General features: G+C 36.4%; 1 long non-coding RNA gene across 1 annotated transcript; it reads right to left on the bottom strand.

Annotated features, from left to right (window-relative positions):
- Positions 1–7035: 7035 nt before the first annotated feature.
- On the bottom strand, positions 7036–16190 carry LOC140149013 (uncharacterized). Its single transcript, XR_011858546.1, has 3 exons — positions 15822–16190; positions 8564–8723; positions 7036–7158 (listed from the first exon to the last, which is right to left on the bottom strand). It is a non-coding gene; the product is annotated as an uncharacterized lncRNA (long non-coding RNA).
- Between the last annotated feature and the right edge of the window lie 340 nt (positions 16191–16530).

Genomic DNA, 16530 nt, shown 5'->3' with positions numbered 1-16530 from the left:
GGACGGAAACGCTTAAATATGTAAATGTTCCTGCTCATTCGCTGCGCGCAACATATGTCTAGACCATTTGAGGTTTGTAAATTGGGATCCCAAAATTTGGCATACGCAAGGGGGGCAAAGAATTTTTGGCAGGCCGAGAGGGGAAGGGAATTTTGGCGGGGCGAGAAGGGGGGGCAAGTGATTTTTGGCAAGCCGTTTGGAAATCCCCCCGGTTCATAATTATTGCACAGCCCTATGTCAATGATGGCTGCAGAAATATGCAGAATTTGAAAACAGTCATTTGCCCATAACTTAGCTAATTTTTGACATACTGACATGGTGGCAAGACCCCTCGTTTTTTTTAGTTAAATCATCACCTTTTTAAACAAAATAATTAAATGTAAAGGGCCGTTCACAAACACTTGCTTGTATTAAAGGGGGAACTTTACAAACCTCAAAAATTTCAGGCCCCCCTTTTTGACATGAAAATTATGGGTCAACCCCATAGAAAAGCATATAAACTCAATTTTTCCAAAAAATTTGTGGTCATTTTTTCAGGCCCCCCCCCCTTAGGAGGGTCAAAAAATTTCAGGGCCCCCCTTTTTGCATTTTTAAGTGTTTGTGAACGGTAGTAATGGTTAAAATATAAAGAAACCCACCTGTCCTTGCAGAGTCGTGTACACAATTGCACAACAAGCAACACAATCCAACAGACGCTCAGCATGCTCAGCTAGCTGTACACACAGACAAAGGTATGATCAATGCATATGAAAACACACGGGCAGTGCAGTACATGGTGGTCAATGGAACAAATCTCGATATCTCGTCATGTTTTCGCCGTGTATTCGATGCGGGATTCGATGTCCGTGGCAATATTTGTCCTTAGTCCATCTTATTATTTGCTTCTCTGATACAAGATGAATTGAAAACCTATTGCAAACTTGTCAAAGCACGTCGGTAAACGAGGCAAATAATGCGATTGATTTTGCACAACTATCGTGTGTATTGCATTTTGTGTGTGTGAATGTCTCACTGGGCGCAGCCATGTTTGTGATCGAGGTCAGAGGTGAAATCTGTCAATCAAACTACTTTGCGATATTTTAGGGAAATATTTTGCCGAAGGCATTGAGGTGGTGTGGCAATGCCCCGTGCTGAGCCGAGTCAAAGTTGATATCGAACGTATGCGGGCGCACTCCATTTTTCTGTTTGGATCCGCCGTGTATATAACGATAATGACCTACACTGCAAATGTTCCCGAACACATGACGCTTCTCAGACGCGTCCGAGGTGTTCATAATTGTCTCTTTAGAACACTAGTGTATTTGAAAATATGATAAGCCTTGCACATTAGTGTTCTTTTAGTATAATGTAGAACACACAGTATTGATCAGACGTGTCACAAGTGTTCTGAATGATTATATTGAATACTGGTGTTCAAAAATGGAACGCATGAGCAGACAGAGGTGTTGGAGAGCTGCGACATGTCAGCGAGAAATACACGGTGCTCCTTTGAAGGAGGGATATAAGTAACAACAACAACAATGGCGATGCAACGTGGAAACGCTCCCGGTGCTGCGTGCAAAAGCACATACTTATGCAAAATATGATGTTTTGCATATGCAAAACTACATACTTTATGAAAGTATGTACTTTTGCATATGCAAAACACATACTGACGCGAAACATGGAGTTTTGCATAAGCAAAACATCATACTCTACGGTAAGTAGGGGGTTATACAAAAATAGATGTTTTGTCTAGAAACACGTGATGAGGCATACGGGCTGGCTATAGGGAATCAGGGCGCATACTACCAAAGCGGGAGCACACCACTTAATAATGTGCCGTACCATTCATATCATTCCACGGAGCTTTTTGACGGTAGCTGGAGGTATTTGGTATTTTAACAGTCTCGCTTATAAACTCTCGCTTATACCTCATCCAAACTGAGATTTGGCTATCATCCTTAGCTCATTTACTTCCAATTTTACTAATTATATTTAGTACATTGTGTGAAAGAAATACGGGTAAAAAACTACGGGCAAGACGTGGGGGGGCATAAATCACCGTAATGATGTACAATCGGCCTAAGACATTTCTTTTATATACGTTTATTATTATATATGCCTATATAGGCCTACCAAGTTGCATATGCAAAGCACATACTTTTGGAAAAAACATGTTACTTTGCATAGGCCCAATCATGCATAACCACTACCGCAAATATAATTTTTAATTTTAATAATGTCTTAGTATATTCTATATTAACAAACGTATAATAAGTTGCATAAGCAACACACTTTTGAAAATGTAATTTTGCATAACCATGCAAAATGATATAGGCCTATTTATGTATGTGGTTTTGGCAAAACAAAAACAGGGGGTGGTGCATAAACCACACCAAAGTATAATGTACTGTAAGACATTGGGTCTTTATAGTATACATGTATACTAAGTTGCATAAGCAAAAGCACACACTTTTGGAAAAGTATGTAATTTTGTATAACCATGCGAAATGACATACTTTGCCAAAGTATATGGTTTTGGCAATAAAGGGGGGGTGCATAAACCACCACCAGAAATGTAATGTATTATAAGACATTATGTCTTATATACCTTTATTATTATAGTATAGACTAAATGAGTTGCATATTAAAGCAAAAGCACACATTTTTGCAGTATTTAATTTTGTATAACCATGCAAAATGATTTTGCAAAAGTATGTGGTTTGGGGAAAAAACGGGGGAGGGGTGCATAAACCACCACCAGAAATATAATATACTATAAGACATCAGGTCTTACATATACGTTTATTAATATAGGCTTGAGTAGGCCTATGTTGAATCAACAAAAGCACACACGTTGTATAACCATGCAAAATAATATATTTTGCAAAAGTATGTGCATGGTTTTATAAAACGGATGGGGTGCATAAATCACCACCATCAGAATTATATTGTACTATAAGACATTAGGTCTTATATGTTTATTAATATAGTATAGACCTATACTAAGTTGCATAAGCAAAAGCACACACTTTTGGAAAAGTATGTAATTTTGCATAACCATGCAAAATTACATAATTGGCAAAAGTATGTGATTTAGCAAAAGGGGGTGGGGGTGAATAAACCACCACCAGGAATATAATGTACTTTAAGACATTAGGTCATTCATATGACATATAATGGTAATGTACTATAAGACATTATAGGTCATTCATATGACATAGGCAAAATGCAAAATGACATATCTTGCAAAAGTATGTGGTTTTGGCAAAAACGGGGAGGGGGTGCATAAACCACCACCAGAAATATTGTACTATAAGACATTAGGTCTTATATACGTTTATTAATATAGTATATACTAAGTTGAATAAGCAAAAGCACATACTTTTGGAAAAGTATATGTAAGTTTGTATAACCATACTAGTATATACTAAGTTGCTTAAGCAAAACCACACCTTTGGAAAAGTATGTAATTTTGCATAACCATGCAAAATGACATACTTTGCAAAAGTATGGGGTTTTGCAAAAAACAGGGGGGGTGCATAAACCACCACCGAAAGTATAAGCAAAACCACACCTTTGGAAAAGTATGTAATTTTGTATAATCATGCAAAATGACATATTTTGTAAAAGCATGTGGTTTTGGCAAAAACAGGGGAAGAAATATAAGTTACTATATATTAGGTCTTATATACGTTTATTAACATAGTTACTAAGTTGCATCAGCAAAAGCACATACTTTTGGAAAAGTATGTATTTTACATAATCATGCAAAATGACACTATTTGCACGAATGTGGTTTTGCATTGACGCAGGATTGTTCATTGCTTGAAAGGGTAGGCATACGCTTTAATATGCTTGTCCTGAAAAATCTTAAGAGATACTTTTAATTGAAAGTGTCTTTCTACAAAGCAGCAATTAAAAATCATTTGCAAAATATGTAATGGCCTCATAATAACATTCTGGATTGATATTTTGAATATTGTACACATAAATTTAGCATGTTATATATGTCATGTAGGCTATAAATAAGGCTTGTTATGTCTCAAAGTCCACGACAGTTTCAAAAACTAATCGAAATGAGGTGGTTTTTTAAAGATATTTTGTTTTAAATTTTCGACTGCTCAAAAGTACACAACATAAAATTGTGGTTGATTTACACAATTGAAGTACAATATTCATTGTTGTTTTTTGCCTAAACAATGCAGTATTTGTCAGAATTTCATGATTTTACGGCAAAAAAAATGTTTACGGCAAAAAAATGCCGTTTCTTAGCCTAAACAAACACCAAATAAGTCTGTGAGCTAATAATGTAGTTGGACTTCTCACAAATTATGTGCATTTTTTCCACTTGACAAGTAGAACAGTGTTCAAATAACCATAACCAGGAACTGGTATGCTCTGCTGTAGTGTTACTCATTGAATCACACAAGTAAACAATTCACAAATAACATTATGTTTTGATAACCTTTATTTCCCAAATCACTGTTGACATAATGTGACAAAAATTGCAGGTAATACTTTGTTTCACCTTGTATTTGGTAATGAAGTGACGTCCGTTTGTTGTGTGTTTACTGAAGCGCCTTTGTATATACAGGTAACACAACTTTTAAAAGTTTCCACTCATAAATGTTTTTCAACCGATTATGTAAGTGTATGGCATGTTGGGCCTCTTCAGTGTTAAATATGCAATGATGCTTCCATGTTTCAGAGCAATTGAACAAAATTTGAAATGAAAAGTTGCAATGGCATGATATCAGAAGGACATTCTTCGTATTCAGAATGCAATTCGATTTGTTTGCTGTGCTCTCATGCCACACAAAAAATACTGTGCAAACGTTCATACCAGTCCAGAGCCCTTAACAAGAGCTTTACTGTAACTTTTAAAACATGATATACAAACTGGGAAAATCTGTTCCAACTGACCAGCGGGGGAATCAAAGGATACAATCAGTGTCACACTTACCCACTAGCAATGGATGAAATTAAAAACAGGGGAAATATGACAACATCCATGGGGGAGTAACAGTAACACTAAACATATAAACAAAGTTTAAAATCCGATGTTTTAAAAGACAATTTTTTTCTTTTTCAAGGGATTAAATAAGAGACCTGCTCTCAGAGACCAGCTTTCTTAAAACATGGTCAAACTTTGTTCAACTACTCATAGTAACTTAAAATAGCTTGAATGAATTTCCTTAAAACACTGAAGATGCACAACATGTTTTTTATTATATTATGCTTTTTCTGTTTTTAAATCGGCTAAAACTACATTAATTTATTCAAACATTTATCAGGGGGAACTTAGAAGTTGTATTATCTGTATGTATGAATAATGTTTATACACTCTGTAGATTTGGGACAGCAGGTGCGATTCAACAGCAAAGTGAGTCAAATATTGTTACCGAGTCGTCAAAGCCAAACACACCTTTCACCCAAATTCACTTCAGAATGCACAAGAAAAAAATGTTTGAAAAGTTAACAGTATTTGAATAAATAAAAGTAAAACATGATTTATAATGTTCTGATACATAAACATAAATAAATGTCCAGTTTACATATTCACTCTTTCACAAAATACGATGTAATCTGGAAATTCCCAAGCCTAATTTTAAACATTAACCTTTCACTTCCTGGGAATTTCCAAAATGATGTTATATCTACTTTACACTAGGGAATTGTGAGTACATAAATAGTCCTGACTTTGTTTACTGTGATTACATGGTAAAGGGAATTCCCAACTTTCATGCAGTAGCTTTAAATTGTAAACAAAGACAAATTTTCAAATTGAATTACTCAGGGCTACTGTAATAATGTTCTCAAGTAGAAGTAGATGTGTCTAAATGTTTAAAAACCTATGCCTTGGAATGAATTGGATAATGTGACATGTGGTCTCAACAATTTGGTTATTTTGATACACAAAATAACATTGCATAGCTTGAGACGTTTCCAAAACTAAGGAAATGATAATTGATTTCAGGATGTCAAGTACAACTCCAAGCCCTATAGTGGTGAAGGGTAGTAAAGTTAGCCCTAGTATAAAGCCTTTTGACTGTGGTGATCCCAAACCATGCTATATCATAAAACCTGGCTATATCCAGAGAACTGCTAAACTCTGTGACTGCTATTCCCCAGAAATCGGGTGGAGCGATTATAGTGGGTTTTAGCAGTTCTCGGATATAGTGTGTTTAAAAGGCCCTATAGTAGGGCTAAGTAAAAAGTGGAGCATGTGTCCTCATATAAATATCTTGGCACTATGATTGTTGACAAACTCAATTGGCATACACATGTAGAATACTTGATCAAAAGACTGAACTCTAGAATCACATTGGCACCTCATTCGCTAGTCAAACTGCGTAGCAATGTGTGACCTACAATCCCGGAAAAAAATGTGTTCGAACATCCACTGTAATTCCCATGTTCTTCTTAGTATAGTGTGCACACTATATCCACTGGAAACTAAGGATTATAGTAGTGTTGTCTCAATGTTCATCTTAAGCATACTCCTCCCTTTCCCCACCAAACAATGTTGGGAGAAGATATGGTGAAGATGCGCATATTGGGCATGCTAATATTGTAATGGCAGGGGGGTAGAAGGGGACCATTTCCAATAAGGCCTTAAAAGTGTTCAAACAATTTTTTTCTAAGATTGTAGTTCTTTTTATGTGATAATCAGAAAGAGCAGAAGGACACAGCTGAAGTAATTTGCTGAATAGTACAACAAAGTATTACTTGACTTGACTGGACTTGACTTGGCTAATCATTCACAAAATCTAATCATTCACAACTAATTATAGTTTTACATTATTTGCCAAATATAGTTTCCATATGTTTTAATAACATGCTTCTCATTCTAATAAGGTAGGGATTTGACTTGAATTTTTAGCCATGCTGTCAGCTTTACAATGAGTTCTGCTAACACTGGTAATATGAAATGACCAGTCACTGACATTTCCTTGAAACAAATCCATGTAAATGTGCTGGTCTTAAAAGCCTTGCATTTTAAATAGATAAAGTGTATATATTTGTTCATCATATTTATGCAGCTTGTATCATTCATTTTATACACATCTGTGGATGTTGACAATTGAGAAAGTTTCCCGCTGCTAAACATGAATGATTGTGTCGCGGTTGTCACTTGTTCCCTTGTAGCATCAATGAGGGCATCAAACGATTCTATGGATAATTAAAAGAGTCAGAGAAAGAGAAGATAATAAGAAATACATACATTTGTACAATTGACTGTGGATACTCATGAATGTGTTATTAGCATTTTGGAACAGTAAATTCTATAATTAATGGAACTTAATTTAATGTCCTGATCTACTCGTACTGTTAGCCACACTCCAGCAATAGTGGAATTCCTTTCTTTTGTTTGAATAAACATAGTTCAAAAGCATTTGGGACCAGGTTGCTTTTGTATTACATTAATTTGAAAATGGCACATGGACACTTAAAATGACATGCATAAGAATATTTCTGTTGCGTATCTGGATAATATTGTTTCCAGAATTGCTAAGTGGAATAAGATTTATATAGACAAAGCAACTTCAAATAGTGCAATAGGGGAGACCGAGGAGTCTTTGCCCTTTTTCCGACTAGTATCTATATGTCAATTTTAAGGTTAGAAGGACCTGACTGACCCATATGAGAGCCATGTGTCTTGGCTACATACAAACCCAATCTCAGGACTGCAAGCCTTACAATACTAACAGAGTAAAGCAGACAAACAAATTTAGGGAGCGGGGCAGGATGGCCCATATGGTAGGGTCAGTTTGCCCTAAAAAAGTTAAAAATAACTAAACAAACATTTAGTAAAGGGTATATTGGGCAGTTATTTACTTGCGGGGAAGAACAGGGTAAAGTTCAAAACTCACACCATCGTGACTCTCTGGTAATACTACTTCAAACAAGGTATACTTTGACCAATCTATGATGTATGGTTATGGAGTTATGGGCAAAAGAGTAAAATTGGGACGTCATAGGTCCAATTTTCCCCCGATGGGGGCTAAAATGGAACTTGCTCTGATTTTGATGAAACTAGTCTCAAATTATTTGTCTTGTTGCAAGAAATAGTTTTAACGATCTTGGGATTAATAGGGGCTGTCAGCCAATTTCGCCATCTTGTGGATACAAATGATCTGTGTGTTCATGCGTTAGACACTACGCGCAGGTCGCAGCTTGCCACGCATCGATGGTGCGTTTAGCTGTTCATGTATGGAGATCGAACGACCATCGCAGCATGCACCCACAAGATAGCAGCATATACAACATCACACTGATTATCTGTATTTTATATGCAAAAACTCAATATGAACTGTGAAAAGGGCTAGTAAAGGTTCATGGCCCCGTTCATGGCTAAGGCCCCAAGAAGTTAGAGAATTAACTGAAATTGCAGGGCAAAAATGCAACCTGTAATTATATAATGTATACAAATAAGCCTGACGGGGCGTCGGGGGGGGGTTGTCCAGGGAGGCATTTACGTGAAAAGACCTTTCTAAGGAAATAGAAACATCTTAAAAATATAGGAAATATATGGCCGGTTGCAGCCCTGCTCATAGAGCTACATGATACACCTTACCTAACTCAAGCACCTGTAAAATGTACAACATTGTCTGATTGCAGCTCTTGTAGGGTTCAGCAGAGAGAACAGGAAAGTATTTTTGCAACTGTTACAGCACTCTTGTTGTATTCAATCTCGTTTCACATATTCAGCTCCGACTACTTTCAACATGCAAAATCTGGAAAAGAAAAAATAACGGTTGAAGAAGAACTTCTCATAACAATATATTTATGTTACCATCCACAGTTTTTAGCAGGGGCGTAGCCAGCTTTCTTGGTCGGGGGGGGCACAATAAAATTTTTTGGGCACAGATGACAAAAATTGCAGTTGCATCATACAATACATAGAGACTGTATGTCTTCGAGCTTCCCGAAAAGGGCCCTATTTGGATGATGTGCGCGCGTAGCGCGAAAAAATGGTATTTTACACTATTTTTGCCCATTATCCGGCTAAAAAAGGGCTTTATTGTTACAATGTGCGCACGTAGCGCGGAAATTTTTTGTATTTTACACAATTTTGGCCCTGAATTTTGCTAGAAAAGGGGCTCCTTGCCCTTTTTCTTTTCCTTTGCCCTCCTGATATTCTCTTTCATTTTTTTGTCAGGGGGGGCACTCTGCCCCCCCCCCCACCCCCCGCTGACTACGCTACTGGTTTTTAGTCTTTCCTACAATGTTTTTTGCCTATACATGCATGTTTGATTTTATCTCTAAGCAGCAGCGAACTGTTTGATTAGCCTATCAGACAGGAAAATATTAATGAGCTAATTTGCATAATTATTTTGCCCACATTTTCATTAATCCACTCTGCAGCTTAATCGCAAAGACCGATCAACTCCAACCTTGGTATAGTGAATAGTGATTGGATATGGTGACCTGATGTGTTGTATATTTGTGTCATTTTATTTGCATATTTATGAATATAAATGAGCTTATTTGCAAATTTTACCTACATTTTCATTATTCCACTCTGCAGATTAAACGCAATCACCGATCACCTTCAAACTTGGTATTGTAATGGTGGCCTGACGTGCAGTATAGTTTTGTGCCATGTTATTTGCATATCATTATGAATATTTATGTCCTTATTTGCATATTATTATTCAAAAACCTTTATTTACAAATGTATTTGCATTTGCATATATGCAAAACCACATACTTTCAAAAAAGTATGTAATTTATGCATGCAGTACTGATCTCCCTCTCTTAACTTTGTATTGCATTTTTTATATGAAAATGGAAATGGTCGTGTGTAATGAAGTGGTGTTCCTTTGTGCAGTAAATTTCAAGGATCGCAGATCATATTGCATTGAAACACTCCTAATTTACTAAATATAGACCCTATCATAGTAAATGTATATATTTTCTGAAAGGAAAATGTCCAGTCTGTCCAAATATGGCATTTAAATGTCAGTAGGGGCTAGTCTGTGCAAATTAGGGTGATTCACAAAAAATGAAATTGGTATTTTTCAACGGGACACCCCCTCATTTTGTTCATTTTGATAATAAAATCATACCTGCAAAATATGAAAAAAATTCAAAAAAGTTTAGGGGTGCTACGGTCAATGAACTTTTGTACACAAAGTCAATGGGATTTATGAGCCATTTTCTTTACAACACAAAAAAAGCCATGTTAATTTTCCCTGATTGTGCCAAAATATTTGATCATAGTGTGAGTAATGTCCTTAAAATAAATGCTAAAGAAAATTGTAAAATGTTAACCCGCTTTCCAGAAAATTGCATTTTGTGAAAACAGTTACATTTGGGGCAAGGCAGTTGCTGGAACAGCCAAAATATTATGGTACTTGGCTAATATAAAGTTGTGTTTATGGGGCTCTAGTTCTTTCTTTTTTTTTAAATGTTTTTTTGTTGTTGTTTCTTTGTTTGTTTTTGCTTTGTTTTGTTTTTACTTGATCATGATTATGTGTTGTTTTGTTTTGTAATTTTATGTAAGTGTAGTGTAATGTTTAATGTGTAATCCAGTAGTAAATGTGTCTTAGCCACTCTAGCTCTTGTCACAAGTACCTTGCACAAGGTGTAGTTTTGAACTGGCCACTATTCAATGTTGTGACCCCAATTTATATACATTTCTTTTCAACCATGGTGAATCTAATCCTTCCTGTGGTCATTCAATTCAAACAATACAAATCTTCATCAGGTATGGCCATAATGACCACCCCTGATACAGATGTATGGATTTTGATAGTTACTATTACATAAGATTTCAAAAGCTGGTATCACCATTGGGGTAAACTAATATGTGAAGAATTTTAATCTTTTTTTTATCAACAGTTCAGTTCAATAAGGTATAAATTTGGGGTGCCTGGTGGGATTCCGGGGGATATCCCAGGGTATTCTTTTCTTGAGCTACACTCCTTCTGTCACTTTTGAAACATTTTTTATTATTACAGTCAACTATGAACTTTAATTTGGTAAAAACCCATGTTTTCACAAAGTTAGGTATATCATTGAACATTTACTTCAGTTTTGCAAGCCTGGTAGACTTTTTAGGCCCTGAAATAAGCGTTTGAAATTTTTGACAAAAACTCCCATTGACTTTGTGTACAAAAGTTCATTGACCGGTAGCACCCCTAAACTTTTTTGAATTTTTTCATATTTTGCAGGTATAATTTTATTACCAAAATGAACAAAATGAGGGGTGTCCGTTGAAAAATACCAATTTCATTTTTGTGAATCACCCTAGTGCAAATCCTTGTATGCATGAAAATGATGTCAACAAGAAGCACCGCCTCAAAAACATGTAACATCTAAACCACAGCACATATAAAAAAAACCCAACCTTATCAGTGCAAAGTAGAGGCAATGGCCCACCTAAATATATACTTTGAAAAGGTTGCCACTAGTTGATGAATTGTTATGATGTACACGGAATGACATATTACAAAATTTTCAGTCAAAATTATAAGTGGAAAATACAGGAATACTGCTTGGACTGCTTAAGACTTGCCCTTTTTTGGAAAGAGTAGACTTCTTTCTTCAAAAATGTATAATTTTGCTATAATATGGTCTATAGTTTGTAAATTATGAATGTTTCAATGTATGATGGTGCGCGATATGTGTCCCAGGAGCCAGGGAAGTGAGACAGATGGAACATCTATTGAATTATTTATGTAACATTGTATAGAAGGTACACACTAAGCTATTGTGCTAACAATGTAGTCAACCGCACAGCATGCCTTTTCAGTGGATCAGGTATACCGCTTCTATTTCAGTTTGTTTATTTACAGGTTTATATTATTATTGACAAAAATTGTTTTTTTCTTGATTAATTTTCATATGTATGTCGCTTTATTCAAGAAAATGTGACAGTAGTTAACATCAAATTTATAGTCCATAAATTGCACAAAATCAACCCAAAATAATCATATTCGCCATATACTTACAGAATTCAAATATTGGAAATCAGTCATTTACATTTAAACCGCCAATTATTGCTATAAATATGCGCATTTGACACATAAATTACATTGTCAAATTAATCTCACATCTATGTGAGCCCAGGCCACCCAAAATTGCTGTTGACGAGAATGTTCTTGACTCTTGAGTCGGGTATTATATTTCCATTTGCGTAAAATAAATTTCATTTCATTTTATTTTCTGTTTTGTCACTGCTATGAAAGTATGTATTTTTGCATGTATACCCGGTACATGTATGTACAAATTGCATAAATGGCTACAGGAGACTGACTACATAGGGAAAATTATTTTGCAAAAGTATGTACTTTTGCATACATGCATGTATGCAAAACCACATACTTTTGGAAAAGTAACGGGTATGTAAACCGTAAACAAAATTTAACAGCACATACTACAGTATATGTATGTGGTTTTGCATGCTGCCAGTTTTGGCTCAATAATGAGATAAAGTAGCATACGGTATGCATTTTTGCATCCTTTGTGACCTGAACCGAGTTACTTTGAGATTAACTCTAGCGTCAAATTTGCACATGTAGATACGAATTCCATGCTAGAGTCCTTTGCTTTTTTTTTTTTTTTTTTTGGTCGATCAGCGTTAAATTAATATCATAAGTTCATAACTTAAATCATGAAATGTACGGTTGGCGGTTGGCATGACGTCACTTGTGATAAATCGCTTTTGCTGAGATTTGGCTGAATTCCATTTGGCTCCCCCCTCAGACACGAAGGGGACACATACCGTTGCACCACAGGGGAAATTGTCTTGAACTAAAGAGGTCCTGCACAAACCAATAGGGATTTCACGAGGGTGTCCCCTTTGACAAACATTCTCTCGGTCAAGCTGTTTAGATCTATGGCACCACCCATGCACTTTCGGACAATGCAATGGCATGTTTTGTGATTTCACCCACTGATTGCAACAGCAATTCAAGTGTATGTCCCCTTTTTGTAAGACAGGGGCCGAGATCATGAGGGAAATGTTTGAGTTCTAAATAAAGAAATACACAAGGAATAGTGGGAAATGGGGAAATCTTAACTATGTTAAGTGAGCACTATGTTCCTGGGAAATTGTGCATTTTTTCCAGCCCTGGCCAAGATGGAACAGCCAAATCTTGGCAAAAAAGCAACCAATGGGTTATTTGAGAACTCCAGCTTCAAATTTGCACACGATAGTTACCGGTACTCATTCGATGCTAGAGTGCTTTGCCATATTTTGTTGGTCAGATAGCGGTGCAATTTTTTTGCACCGGAGGTTATTTATTGTACGGCCATGCGTTTTGAGTTGGGCCAGTAAATAGGTGGAGATGTTACATGCGCGCGACATTTTAGGGTTCATCTTCTTAATTTTCTCAGTTAATATGCAGCCTATGTAGTTATATTTGGTGTCAAATTAAAGCTTGTGATGAGACCAATACAATAAACCTTAAAAAGTTGTAAAAGTTATTAACATTTGAATAATTTGCATCTAATTAGCATAATGTGCGGGTGGAGGAGGATCAGGAGGAGGATCAGGAGGAGCAAATTTAATAAAAGTGACCCCAAGGGGTCATATGATGCAAGAGGTCCATTTTTTTTTCACATTTTTACAATTCACTTTAAACTGCATACTATAACACCATACAATCATATTCCAGGTAATTTAATTTGCTTTGAGAAGCAATTTTGCATATTTTATTTTCCGTCGGGTTACACATTGAAGTCAATGGGAAAATATGCCTTGAAAGAGGCTGGCATAAAATCGCTTTTAATTTTATTGAACCCTATGATGTTATATATGTATTTAAAGCTCTGACTGAGAGGAATTCAAATATGGAACTTTTAAATATGTGGGGTGAAGCTAACTTTTTTTTTTAATGTGTCAAATTTTAAATTTTTTCCCTAAAATACTTGGTATTTTCAGTTTCATAACTCCTTAGTGTTATACACCCTATGTCATTTTAAAGTGCATTTTTGGATTCCTTGGTTCATTTGCAGCCAGAAAATGTATATTTTTTTATATGTTGGGTATTATGTGAAAGATATATTCGTATCTAAACGAAAAACATGCAATTTTCATCTCGCGAAAACATGTAACGCATTACCGGCCCAACTCAAAACGCATGGCCGTAATTTTAGCAACATTTTTGATGCAATCGCCTGTGGTTATCGGCTGTGTTTACTTCTGAACTTCCATTGCTTTAATTTAGGCTAATGAAAGTCAATTACAAGTTTCCCGTTACATTACTTTTCATGACTGTGTAGGTGACCATTTCATTATTCATTATTCATTATTTTATACCATTTCATTATTGCATCTGTTACAGGTGTAAACCAATAACTACCCATGTATACATGTGATAAATCACAGTTTGTAGTTTACAGATGTAGTTTACAACCACATGAAGGTGATTGTACAACTATTATCAATTATTTGTATGTTAAAGTTTGTTAGAAATCAACATTTTATTCAAAATAATGAAATATTTGGCCAGCAGATTGTTTTGAGCGGAGTAGGGTAACGGAAACTGGGAATCGACTTTCATTAGCCTTATATGGTGTCATGCTTCAGCGAATCCTACTAAATTTTGAATGCAATGGTCTCTAGCCTAGAATGTGAAGCTATCGGTGAACAAATTCTTGACTAAACTTCTCGAGCAATGGAAGAAGTGATCTATCACAAGTAATGTCAGGCCGACCCGTCCGACAGAATGACTGAGAAGTGGGCAAGTGATCTAGATGGAACTAGCCTCCAATGTGATGTGAAGCTTCATGTACACCGCAGCGTGTTCGCTTATGACTGAGTGCGCACCGCAGTGAATCCAACCATGGCCATGCCATCGCACTCGTGATTAGTTTAGTACCGTACTATAATTAAGACTTAAAGCCATAACATTTGCTGAGGAGAACGCCCTCAATTTTTTTTAATTCTGGTTTCTACACGATTGTAATGTACTTTTATTAGTCAATAAAGATACTCTGCAAAAATCAAGACTTTAGGTGCTGTAGTTTTTTCAAAATCCGAGATTTTGAATAAAACGATGGAAATATTTGTCTAACACGTATGCACAGTATGTACATGGCGTGCAGGATCTACTTAATCTATTTTTACAGAGACGTTATAATATGGCTTTAATTATTGTATCCACGACAAGGGTTGTTCGTTCGTGTTGTAGTTTGAAATTTATGTGATCATGGTGATAGGACCTAATTAATTTGATCGCGGTTGGATCGTCACGCGTACAGCTGTTCAAGCAGTGTTACACTTTGAAAGCTCAAAGCTGTTGAAATTTCTAGCTGATACATACATCAAACGTATGGAGCTGCAGTATATTAAAAGCCGAAACTCACATACCTGATACATGCACAGAATTAGAGAAGGAGAACCGGGACTCCCTATACCGCCACGCACAATCGCTACCGTCAGCTATGGGGAGAAAATTGGGGTATTCGGGTTTTACCGACGGTCTTGGAGACGAACGAAAACAATTCTGCGTCTCATCTGAAGCGTCTTGGTACTGGCGTGCAGGTCGCATCAAGTGCGTCTCTCAAATGCGCCCATCATCCATGTCGCGCTTGCATGACAACGAATGCCTCGAGCGCATTCCGAGGGAAACCGAATACCCCCAATTTTTGCTCCATGCCTGTATCAAGATGGCGGTCGAGTCCTGGTTCTCTGGTTTTAATTCTGTGGATACATTACATACATGTACATGTATCTATCTATGACAATTGACATGTACTACTGTATGCGATACATGGATATAAATGGGTGTAGCGTGTGTAGTAACACTGAGCCTGAGAGGCCTGTGGGAAGTCTTGAAATGACATGTCGCATCTTATATAACTAATTTGCAAAGACTTACCTGGCTACGAGGAATGATTCAACCACACCAACTATCTGACAGTGATGCACAGATTCTCACATCGAATAAATATACACTACTTCGCCTAGCGATGTAAAGCGGCGGACATTATTGCGAGTGCGAGATCGAGATATTGGTTGACAAGCTGTCTATTCGCACACCACTAAAATCGTCGTCATTGATTTTGCCACGCAAGTTCCATAACTTTTTTTTATGCAAAAGAAGATTTTTTTTTCTTTACAGTTTCGAATTATAAATTTTGTATCATCTTAGAGAAGAATATTTTTCATAACAAAGCATGAATGGCTCAATATTATGAACATTGATCGTCTACTTGTTGAGAAAGCTAGCGATACATAAAACTCCGACTGCTAACTACATTTTGGCCTTGTATATTCATGCGCAGATAGCCGTAAATATTGCCCAAATATTCCTGTTTTATTTTAACCTGTGTGGCATTCACATTTAGAAATTCTATTCAAACATGGTTTTGAACACTAAAATTGCTAATATTGTATCATTTTGTCACATTTTGTATGTAAAGATGGCACTATATGACTGATAAACTTAGGCAGAAGTCTGATTTAGTGGTACAAGCCCTGGAATTAAAAACGGAAACAGGACACCTCGCCCACACGCACTTCGCCTACATGGCATCTCGCCTACACGCCATCTCGCCTACATGCCATCTCGCCCCCTATACAATGCA

The sequence above is a fragment of the Amphiura filiformis genome, chromosome 3, assembly GCF_039555335.1.
Source record: "Amphiura filiformis chromosome 3, Afil_fr2py, whole genome shotgun sequence".
Taxonomy (NCBI): domain Eukaryota; kingdom Metazoa; phylum Echinodermata; class Ophiuroidea; order Amphilepidida; family Amphiuridae; genus Amphiura; species Amphiura filiformis.
The sequence above is the reverse complement of the archived record's forward strand: the minus strand, read 5'-3'. Positions and strand labels throughout refer to the sequence as shown.